This window comes from Callithrix jacchus, chromosome 1 (assembly GCF_049354715.1).
Source record: "Callithrix jacchus isolate 240 chromosome 1, calJac240_pri, whole genome shotgun sequence".
Lineage (NCBI taxonomy): Eukaryota > Metazoa > Chordata > Mammalia > Primates > Cebidae > Callithrix > Callithrix jacchus.
This window is the reverse complement of record NC_133502.1, coordinates 41,635,910-41,648,029: the sequence shown is the minus strand read 5'-3', so window position 1 is coordinate 41,648,029 and position 12,120 is coordinate 41,635,910.

Here is a 12,120-nt window from a genome sequence, read left to right as displayed (position 1 = left end):
ATCCTTAAAGAAAAGAACTTTCAACCTGGAATTTCATATCCAGCCAAACTAAGCTTCGTAAGTGAAGGAGAAATAAAAACCTTCATGAACAAGCAATTGCAGAGAGATTTTGTCACCAACAGGCCTTCCTTACAAGAGCTCCTGAAAGAAACACTAAACATAGGAACAACGAGTACCAGCCACTCCAAAAACATACCAAATGGTAAAGAGCATCAACACAATGAAGAAACTGCATCAACGAATGTGCAAAACAACCAGCTAGCATCAAAATAGTGGGATCAAATTCACATATAACAATATTACCCTTAAATGCAAATGGGCTACATGTCCAATCAAAAGAGAAAGACTGGCAAATTGGATAAAAAGTCAAAATCCATCAGTGTGCTGTATCCAGGAAACCCATCTCATGTGCAATGATACACATAGGCTCAAAATAAAGGGATGGAGGAAGATTTACCAAGCAAATGGGGAGCATAAAAAAGCAGGAGTTGCAATTCTCCTCTCTGATAAAATAGACTTTAAACCAACAAAGATCAAAGGGGATAAAGAAGGGCATTACATAATGGTAAAAGGATCAATGCAAAAAGAAGAGCTAACAATCCTAAATACATATGCACCCAACACAGGAGCATCCAGATACCTAAAGCAAGTCCTTAACAACCTACAAAGAGACTTAGACTCCCATACAATAACAGTGGGAGACTTTAACACTCCACTGTCAATATTAGACAGATCAATGAGACAGAAAATTAACAAGGATATCCAGGACTTGAACTCAGCTCTGGACCAAGAAAACCTAATAGACATTTATAGAACTCTCCATTCCAAATCCACAGAATATACATTCGTCTCAGCATCACATCACACCTACTCTAAAATTGACCACATAATTGGAAGTAAATCACTCCTCAGCAAATGCAAAAGAATGCAAGTCATAACAAACAGTCTCTCAGACCACAGTGCCATCAAATTAGAACTCAGGATTAAGAAACTAACTCAGAACCACACAACTCCATGGGAACTGAACAAATGGCTCTTGAGTCTGATAAATGATGCAATGAAGGCAGAAATAAAGATATTCTTCGAAACCAATGAGAATGAAGACACAACATACCAGAATCTCTGGGACACATTTAAAGCAGTGTCTAGAAGAAAATTTATAGCAATAAATGTCCACATGAGAAGCAAGGAAAGATCTAAAATCAACACCTATCATCAAAATTGAAAGAGCTGGAGGAGCAAGATAAAAAAAAAACCTCAAAACCTAGCAGAAGACAACAAATAACTAAGATCAGAGCATAACTGAAGGATATAGAGACAGAAAAAAACCCTTCAAAAGATTAATAAATCCAGGAGCTGGTTATTTGAAAAGATCAATAAAAGAGACAGATCACTAGCCAGATGAATAAAAACGAAAAGGGAGAAGAATCAAATAGATGCAACAAAAAACAATAAAAGGGATATCACCACAGATTCCACAGATATACAAACTACCATCAGGGATTACTACAAACAACTCTATACACATAAACCAGTAAACCTGGAAGAAATGGATAAATTCCTGGACACTTGCACTCTCCCAAGGCTTAACCAGGAAGAAGTCAAAACCCTGAATAGACCAATAACAAGGGCTGAAGTTGAGACAGCAATTAATAGCCTACCAACCAAAAAAAGCCCAGGTCCAGATGGCTTCACAGCCAAATTCTACCAGACATACAAAGAGGAGCTGATACCACTCCTTCTGAAACTATTCCAAACAATTGAAAAAGAGGGAATCCTTCCCAAATCATTTTATGAGACCAACATCATCTTGATACCAAAACCTGGCAGAGACTCAACAAGAAAAGAAAACTTCAGGCCAATATCCATGATGAACATTGATGCAAAAAATCTTCAATAAAATACCGGCAAACCGATTGCAACAGCACAGCAAAAAGCATATCCATCACGATCAAGTAGGCTTCTTCCTGGGGATGCAAGAAGGCTGGTTCCACATATGCAAGTCTATAAGTGTAATTCACCACATAAACAGAACCAAAGACAAAAACCACATGATTAGCTCAATAGATGCAGAGAAGGCCTTCGACAAAATTCAACAGCCCTTTATGCTAAAATCTCTCAATAAACGAGGTATCGACGGAATGTATTTCAAAAAAATAAAAGCTATTTGCAACAAACCCACAGCCAATATCATACTGAATTAGCAAAAACTGGAAGCATTTCCTTTGAAATCTGGCACTAGACAAGGATGCCCTCTCTCACCACTCCTATTCAGTATAGTACTGGAAGTTCTAGCCAAAGCAATCAGGTAAGAAAAATAAATAAAGGGTGTTCAGTTAGGAAAGGAGGAAGTCAAATTGTCTCTATTTGCAGACGACATGAGTGTATATTTAGAAGACCCCATTGTCTCAGCCCAAAATCTCCTGAAACTGATAAGCAATTTCAGCAAAGTCTGAGGATACAAAATCAATGTGCAGAAATCGCAAGCATTCCTATACACCAATAACAAACTTAAAGAGAGCCAAATCACGAACGAACTGCCATTCACAATTGCTACAAAGAGAATAAAATACCTAGGAACACAACTAACAAATGATGTAAAGCACCTCTTCAAGTAGAACTACAAACCACTGCTTAAGGAAATAAGAGAGGACACAAACAGATGGAAAATCATTCCATGCTCATGGTTAGGAAGAATCAATATTGTGAAAATGGTCATAATGCCCAAAGTAATTTATAGATTCAATGTTATCCCCATCAGGCTACCCATGACCCTCTTCACAGAACTGGAAAAAAACACCTTAAACTCCATATGGAACCAAAAGAGAGCCCACATAGCCAAGTTAATTCTAAGCAAAAAGTACAAAGCTGGAGGCATCATGTTACCTGACTTTAAACTATACTACAAGGCTACAGTAATCAAAACAGTATGATACTGGAAACAAAACAGAGATATAGACCAATGGAACAGACACAGAGGCCTCGGAGGCAATGTCACACATCTACAACCATCTGATCTTTGACAAACTTGACAAAAATAAGCAATGAGGAATGGATTTCCTGTTTAATTAATGGTATTGGGAAAACTGGCTAGCCATGTGCAGAAAGCAGAAACTGGACCCCTTCCTGACACCTAACACTGAAATTAACTCCAGATGGATTAAAGACTTAAACATAAGACCTAACACCACAAAAACCCTAGAAGAAAACCTAGGTAAAACCATTCAGGACATAGGCATAGGCATGGACTTCATGACTAAAACACCAAAAGCATTGGCAAAAAAAGCAAAAACAGATAAATGGGATCTAATTAAACTCCAGAGCTCCTGTACAGCAATGGAAAAAATCATTAGAGTGAACCAGCAACCAACAGAATGGGAAAAAATTTTTGTAATCTACCCATCTGACAAAGGGCTAATATCCAGAATCTACAAAGAACTAAAACAGATTTACAAGAAAAACAAACAAACCCATTCAAAAGTGGGCAAAGGATATGAACGACACTTTTCAAAAGAAGACATCTATGAGGCCAACAAACATGAAAAAATGCTCATCATCACTGGTTACTAGAGAAATGCAAATCAAAACCACACTAAGATACCATCTCATGCCAGTTAGAATGGCGATCGTTAAAAAATCTGGAGACAACAGATGCTGGAGATGGTGTGGAGAAGTATGAACACTTTTACACTGTTGGTGGGCTGTAAATTAGTTCAACCTTTGTAGAAGACAGTGTGGCGATTTCTCAAGGACTTAGCAATAGAAATTCCATTTGACCCATTAATCCCTTTACTGGGTATATATCCAAAGGATTATAAATCATTCAACTATAAAGACACAAGCAGATGTATGTTCATTATAGCACTGTTTAAAATAGCAAAGACCTGGAACCAACCCAAATGCCCATCTATGATTGACTGGACAAGGAAAATGTGGCACATATACACCATTGGAATAGCATGCAGCCATAAAAAATGATGAGCTTGTGTCCTTTGTAGGGACATGGATGAATCTGGAAACCATCATTCTCAGCAGACTGACACAATAACAGAAAATCAAACACTGCATGTTCTCACTCATAGCAGGTGTTGAACAATGAGAACACATGGACACAGGGAGGGGAGCATCACACACTGGGGTCTGTTGGGGGGAAGTAGGGAAGGGACAGTTGGGGGAAGGAGTTGGGGAGGGATAACATGGAGATATAGGTGATGGGGATGGAGGCAGCAAACCACATTGCCATGTTTGTAACTATGCAACAATCCTGCATGTTCTGCACATGTACCCCAGAACCTAAAACACAATAAAATATATATATATATATGTGTGTGTGTGTGTGTGTAAAAGAAATGTGGCTACGTTTTGTATCAAGCACTGATAAAAACTCAAACTCTCTTCCTCAGAGAGAAATAGCGTACATTAGTACTGCTCCAAGCATGGCCCACAGGCAAGCCATAACAGCATCAACTGAGATCTCCTTAGAAAGGCAGATTGGGCGCCCTGTCATCCTAGCACATTGGGAGGCTGAGGTAGGAGGATCACTTTGAGCTGAGGAGTTTAATACCAGCCTGAGTAATATAGTGAGACCTTATCTCTAAAAATAAAAAAAAAAATTAGCTGGACGTGGTGGTGCATGCCTGTATTCCCAGCTACTCAGAGGCTGAGATGGGAGGATCACTCAAGGCCAAGAGGTCAAGGCTTCAGTGAGCCGTGATCACTCCATTGCACTCCAGTCTGGCCGACAGAGTAAGACCTTGTCTCAGAAAACAAAAACAAAAATAGATGCAAATTCTCTTTTCCTATCTGAGAAGTACCAAAAGAGACTGGGGGTGGGGCTAGCAATCTGTGTCAATGTTTACAAACCATCTAGGTGATTATGATGTACACTCACATTTTTGAACCACTGTCTCAAACGATCTACTTATCTTCTTTGCATACATATTATTTTACTTCTCGCAGTCCTAAATTAAGTTCTCTAGCTTCAGCTTAGAAAATAATAACAATTACATCACCACCACCAATAATAATAGCTAATACTTTTTGAGTACCTTCCTATGCTCCAGGCCTTGATTGTAATGCATAAGTCCCACACAAACTTATGGGGTAACAAACAATATTCTATCTATTTTATATATTACAAAACCAAGATTTTATTAAATTTTCCCATTGTCAATAAACTATGCTTCAAATCTCAGTACCCTGGTACTACAGCTGGGCTTTTAACTATTATATGATACAGATTCTATGCTCAGCTCCTGACTGAAGTTCAACCTACCCCCTTATATTTTGGATCCCAGCTATATGAGTGGCGCTTGTGAGCAAGTCTATAATGCTGACCTGACTCCACATTCATGTGAAGAGTGAAACATCTTCCCAGGAGATGAGCCATGGGATGTCTGACACCAAAGTCAGATTTTTCCTTAAGAGTTATCTTTGGATCTTTTCTCATGAAAAGATGAAATTGTTTAGTGTTGTCTACATAAACTTCTGTGAGTGGCAAAAACTGATTATTTTCAGTTTGGCAGACTTAATACTAATCAGTCATTTCTGGAAACACTCAGACAATGGCATTCATTGTTTCTTGAGATTTATTTTCTCCTTTATCAACCTCAAAAGAGAATTTAGAAAATGGAAGAAAGGAATAAGTTGATATGGGATGCAGGAGATGGGGAAGAGAAGAATGTGTGAGAGGAGAGGGAAAAGAGTCAGAGATTGATGTTTTATCCTGCCTTCCATCATTGGTATAGAAAGTGTCACTGTGAGGAATCAGGAGTTGGGTGGGGGCAGGCCGAGACCTACCTGGTCAGAGGGTATCATGGCAATGAGTGAAGCAGAGGTATGAAGTTTGCCTGAAACTCTACGTGTGGACCTGGGGACAACTTAGGATCTACCTGCTATACCTGATGGAGGAAATCAGAGGCTCAACGGTGCATGTACCTAGCATGACTGATATTGAAAAAGAATCAATGAACGCAGCAGATAGATTGTGGTCAGAGGCAACAGCTAATAGCGCTCCCAAAGAGAAGTTGTGCTAATAGAGTTGGCTGCCATGGGTTTTCAAAGAAGGCTGTTCTGGAGACTTGCGTTTTCAATACCAGCCAAGGTGGTTTCTTTTTTTATTTCTTTTTTCTTTTTTCTTTTTTTTTTTTTTTGAGATGGAGTTTCGCTCTTGTTACCCAGGCTGGAGTGCAATGGCGCGATCTTGGCTCACTGCAATCTCCGCCTCCTGGGCTCAGGCAATTCTCCTGCCTCAGCCTCCTGAGTAGCTGGGATTACAGGCATGTGCCACCATGCCCAGCTACTTTTTTGTGTTTTTAGTAGAGATGGGGTCTCACAATGGTGACCAGGATGGTCTCGATCTCTTGACCTCGTGATCCACCCGCCTCGGCCTCCCAAAGTGCTGGGATTACAGGCGTGAGCCACTGCACCCAGCCCCAAGGTGGTTTCTTTTAGGGGCCCAGCCAACAGCAGTGAGAAAGCAGCTACTGACTGAGTGCCTACCATGCCAGGCACTTTGCCACTCATTTTATGGACACGATTCCAGTTGAACTTCCTAAAACATCTGGAAAGTGGTACTCTATTTCCCATTTTACACAAGAGGACACCAACATTTTGCGATATCAGTTAACTTGTTCAAGAACATCAGTTGGTATGTAGTAGAGCCATTCAACTTTTTCTGTTTTTCTTTTTTTTCTATCAGACTCTACCTCTTGGAATGGTGGGAGGGAGAGAGGAGAAGGGAATTTTACTAAGGCTAAATGGGAAACCCTTGAGTGAGACTGGAGTCCTCCCCAGTTATTTGAGTTACTGCTCTTTCAAGCTATATTTTTGAGAGCTTGATTAGGTCCCTGGGTGGAAGTAATCAAGAAAGTAGTCCATGAATCCAAAAAATTAGGCTTCATCAGTGTATACGAGGGAATCTTCGTTTGTTTATAAAACTGATCAGTGTTTCCCAAGATCATCAGTCTTGGGGTAAAAATGAGACTATACTGATGGTATAAATAATTTTTGGCTGGGCGTGGTGGCTCATGCCTATAATCCCAGCACTTTGGGAGGCCAAGGCAGGCCGATCACTTGAGATCAGGAGTTCAAGACCAGCCTGGCCAACATAGCAAAATCCTGTCTCTACTAAAAATACAAAAATTAGCTGGGCATGGTGGCCCGTGCCTGTAATCCCAGCTACTTGGAAGCTGAGGTAGGAAAATCACTTGAACCTGAGAGGCAGAAGCTGCCATAAGCCAAGATAGTACCGCCACACTCCAGCCTGAGTGACAGAGCGAGACTCTGTCTCAAAAAGGAAAAAAACTTGTGACAGTCATACTATTCATGTACTCTTATAAGCCTTACTATAGTTTAGATGTTTGTTTTTCAAATCTCACATTGAAATTTGATCCCCAATATTGGAGGTGGGGCCTGTTGGGAGGTGTTTGGGTCGTGAAAGTGGACCCCTCATGAATGTCTTGGTGACGTTCTCATGGCAATGTGTTCTCACTTTATTGGTTTGCACAAGCTGGTTGTTTAAAAGAGTCTGGCAACTTCCTCCTCTCTCTCTTCTTCTCTCATCATGTGATCTCTGTACACACCAGCTTCTCTTTGCCTTCTACCACAAGTGGAAGCTGCTCTAGGACCTCACAGGAAGCCGAGCAGACGCCAGCACCATGCGTCTTGTACAGCCTGTGCAACTGTGAGCCAAATAAACCTCTTTTCTTTATAAATTGCCCAGCCACAGGTGTTCCTTTATAGCAACACAAATGGACTATGACAAGCTCCCTAAAGCCACCTCCAATAATTTTAAGGAGTCTACAAGGGTGTTTCATGGGGACTAACAAGTCTTCTCACCTAGGATGTGGCATCTCCCATTTTCTCCCTTTCATGCTTCTGGTGATGTCAGCTGCTGACTCCTCTCAGCACACCTACTAGCAGAATTGTCTGAATTCAATTCAAGATTGTCACTGGTATTTAGAGCCACATGGAAATCAGCTTACCATATGGTGCTCTCACTGTTCCTGACATGGAATGGGTTGACCCACTGCCAGGAAGCATGACTGTGTCTGAAACTGGCCACTAAAGAGAGGTGTTCTTACTTGACTAAGTTTGCAATGGCCAATGAGAAAGTGAAAGGTATAGTACTGCACCTTGATACGCTGAGTCTTGGGCTTTGAACTCTAATGCTGACCTCTAATGAACTGGACAGAACAATGCAGATGGTTCCTTTTTCTTAAACTAGGAAGGCATAAACATTATGCTAAGTAAAAGAAGCCAGACATAAAAGGTCATATATTGCATGATTCCATTTATATAAAACATCCAGAATAGGAAAGTCTATAGAGACATAAAGTAGATTACTCATTGCCAGGACCTGGGGATAGGGAGAATTGAGAAGTGACTGCTTGTGGGTAAGTGGTTTCTTTTTGGAGTAATGGAAATGTTCTAGAATTAGATAGTGACAATGACTGCACAATACAGTGAATATAGTAAAGACCATGAAGTTGTATCCTGTCTCTATATACTCTGAGCTATTTTTCTTTTCATTCATATATATATATATAAAATTTTGTGGGCACATGGTAGCTATACATATTGAGTTACATGAGATATTTTGGGCACATGCATGCAATACAATAATCACATTAGGGTAAATAGGGTATCCATCCCCTCAAGCATTTATCCTTTGTTACACACAGTCCAATTATACTCTTTTAGCTATTTTTAAATGCACAATTATTTTTGACTGTAATCACCTTGTTGCTCTGGCAAATACTAGGTCTTATCATTCTTTCTAACTGCTTTTAGTAGACATTAACTGTCCCCACATCCCCCACACTCCTATATCCCTTCCCAGCATCTGATCATCATCTTCTACTCTGTATCTCCATGAGTTCAATCATTCTGATTTTTAGATTCCACACATAAGTAAGAATATGCAATGTTTGTCTTTCTGTGCCCGGCTTATTTCACTTAACATAATGACCTACAGCTCCATCCATGTTGTTACAGATGGCAGGATCTCATTCCTTTTTATGGCTGAATAGTACTCCATTGTGTATACAGTGAGCTACTTTTTTTCATAGCATTTATTACCACCTAACAGCATGTACATATATATTTACATACATATATATGTGTATATGTGTGTGTGTGTGTGTGTGTGTGTGTTTCTGTGAAAGCACAAATTTTGTTTTGGTTATTATTGCTATAGATCAGGGCCTGAAACAGTGCCTGTCACATTATAAGTGCTTAATGAATATTTCTTGAGTGAATAAATCAAGGAATCATGTCAGAGGACCCAAACCCTTTTCCTCTGAATTCTGAAAAAAAAAGAAGATGGAATCCAAGATAGACTACACCTGAGTTCTGGCAATTCCTGGTAAAAAGGAACTTATATTAGAATTAAAGAAAACAAAGAAATATCTTGAGCAAATGTGAGGCTGTGGCTTTCTAATCACAAAGAAAATTAAAGTTTAGTTGAGAGACATTTCTATAGTACTGAATAGTTCCCAACTTTTTACTTTTGAAGTTCTAATATACCTATTCCCAAATGCTTTCATCTGAAATAGTGGCTAATTCTAAAATAAAATTGGGTAGCGGGAGGAGAGAGGAATCCCATAGAGACTTGCCAACTTTCTGATGAAGATATGTAGTTTGAGAAAAGCTTAATGATTTTGAGACATCTTGCTACACTGCCTGAGGACAGTGGTTTCAGTGTTATAAGATATCAGGTAAAAATAAAGGCACAATCAAAATACTTCAAAGTATACAAGAAAAAAGAGAAAGTAAATTGGTTTTAAGAAATAAAATTAGGCTGTCAGTCCCAGCAGCTTGGGGGGCACTAAGGAAGGGGGATTGCTTGAGCCCAGGAGTTCAAGACCAACATGAACAACATAGTGGGACACCATCTCCAAAAAAAAAAAAAATATGGTGGCACGCACTTGTAATCTAGGTACTTGGGATGCCAAGGTTGAGGCAGGACCACTTGAGCTTGGGAGGTTGAGGCTGCAGTGAGCTGTGATTGCACCACTGCACTCCAGACTGGGCAATAGAGACTCTACTACAGAAAAAAATAAAAAAGAAAATTATTATGGCATGGAACAAGAAATTTCACATAATGGAGAATTAATTTCTTTATGAAATGATTTTAAGAGGGAAAAAGGAAAAAGGCATTGGTATTAGTCTGTTCTTGCACTACGATAAAGAAATACCTAAGATTGGGTAATTTATAAAGAAAAGAGGTTTAATTGGCTTATGCTTCTGCAGACTGTACAGGAAGCACAGTGCTGGCATCTGCTTGGCTTCTGGGAAGGCCTCAGGAAACTTAGAATCATGGTGGAAGGAAGAGCGGGAGTTAGCATTTCACATGGCCATAGCAGGGAGAGGGAAGGATCAGGTGCTATATACTTTTAAACAAACCAGATATGAGAACTCATTCACCATCATGAGAGCAGCACCAAAGGGATGGTGCTAAACCACTCATGAAGGATCCATCCCCCAATGATTCAATCACCTCCCATTAGGACCCAACTCCAACATAGAGGATTGCAATTGAACATGAGATTTGGGTAAGGACACAGATCCAAACCATATCAGCATCAAAAGAAGGTGTAAGTAAGAAGAAAGTCCACATATGGGTAAAGTTTTAATATACAAAAATCTTATTTAATTTTAGTATTATGATGAAAGAATAAAGAAGAAATGTACATATTCATTTAATAAGTGTTTATTTATTATCTACTCAGGCTCAACAGTGGGGCCAGTGCTGAGGAAACTGAGGTGCCCTCAGAGGGGTAAGAATCTCATTGAGAAGGCAAACAGGTCCACAGACAAAGACAACATAATATTGGGTATATATGTGTGTGTATGTGTGTGTGTGTGTGTGTGTGTGTGTGTGTGTGTGTGTTTGTGTGTGTGTGTACCTTCCCGAGGTTAGTATCCACCCCAGCCTTGGGAAGAAATGGATCTTGAACTTACCAGCAGAGGCTTCTCTGAAGGTACAATACCTGGGGACAAGGAGAAGTATCCCAACAAAAAAGGGGTGGTTATCATAGGCTGTGGATAGAGAAAAGTGGTTCACAGTACTCAGCTTGGCACAAAGACCCTTAGACAAGAGAAAGTAAATTATTTGGTAGCAGAAATTTCAGTACGGAGCAGGCTCCTGGCCAGTCTGACACCATGGCTGAATTTCTCCTGCTGGCTGCCTGACTGCCTCTTGCACCCTCAGCTGCTTTGTTTGATGGCAAATGGGAAAAAGATGAACATGTCTAGTCTTCTGACATGAGGTGTATTGTTGGGATTGGGCAGGTGAAGGGTTACAAAAAGACAGAAGGAAGTCATAGAAACAGATAGATATTGGTTGTACAATCTATTCTGGATTCCTGGGGATTGGATGTGATGTGTGACTTCAAGGGATGGAGATTTAGGAAAAACCAGGGGGTCCACCTAAATAAGAAAGGTAGTGTGGATACTTACCATGGTCCAAGCCAAGAAATGCTTTTGTTAGGCAGACTGAGGTTTTCTATGTAGAGGGCTTAAACCTATAGGAGTGTGGGGAATATTAGATCCTCTCAGTGGGTGTGGCATCCTCCCCACTTAGAGTGGGAAATGTAGGAGTACACACAGTTGCCCACTCAGCTCCCAATTCTGGGCTTCCCAGATCCTCTTCCAAGCCATTCTTTAGAGTAATTCTTGGGAAAGGTGCAGAAAGGGACTCTTTCATAGGCATCCCCCCTTTGTATCTTGGGCAGGTGATGTGACTGTGAAGCAGTTTAAATACAAATGGATGTATATTTGAATGGCTGAGACTCACAAGATTAAGAATCAATTAAACATAGGCAAGTCCATCAAAATGAGGGACAATACTATTGCAACTAGAATAATGGAGGAAGTGTTATAGTTCCGGGGAGTCCACTTTAAAGGGGAGGAAGACACAAAGAGAACTAGGAAAATAGAAAAAAAAAAAGCAATGGAAATCAAATGGGGGTGGGGGGGACTTGGAAATTGCTATGGAAAATAGGGCATGGGTTTGGGCCCCATTACACATGTGTAACCACACTTTCACACTTGTAATCCCAGTTCTTTAGGAAGCTGAAGCAGAGGGATTGCTTGAGACCAGAAGTTCAAGACCAT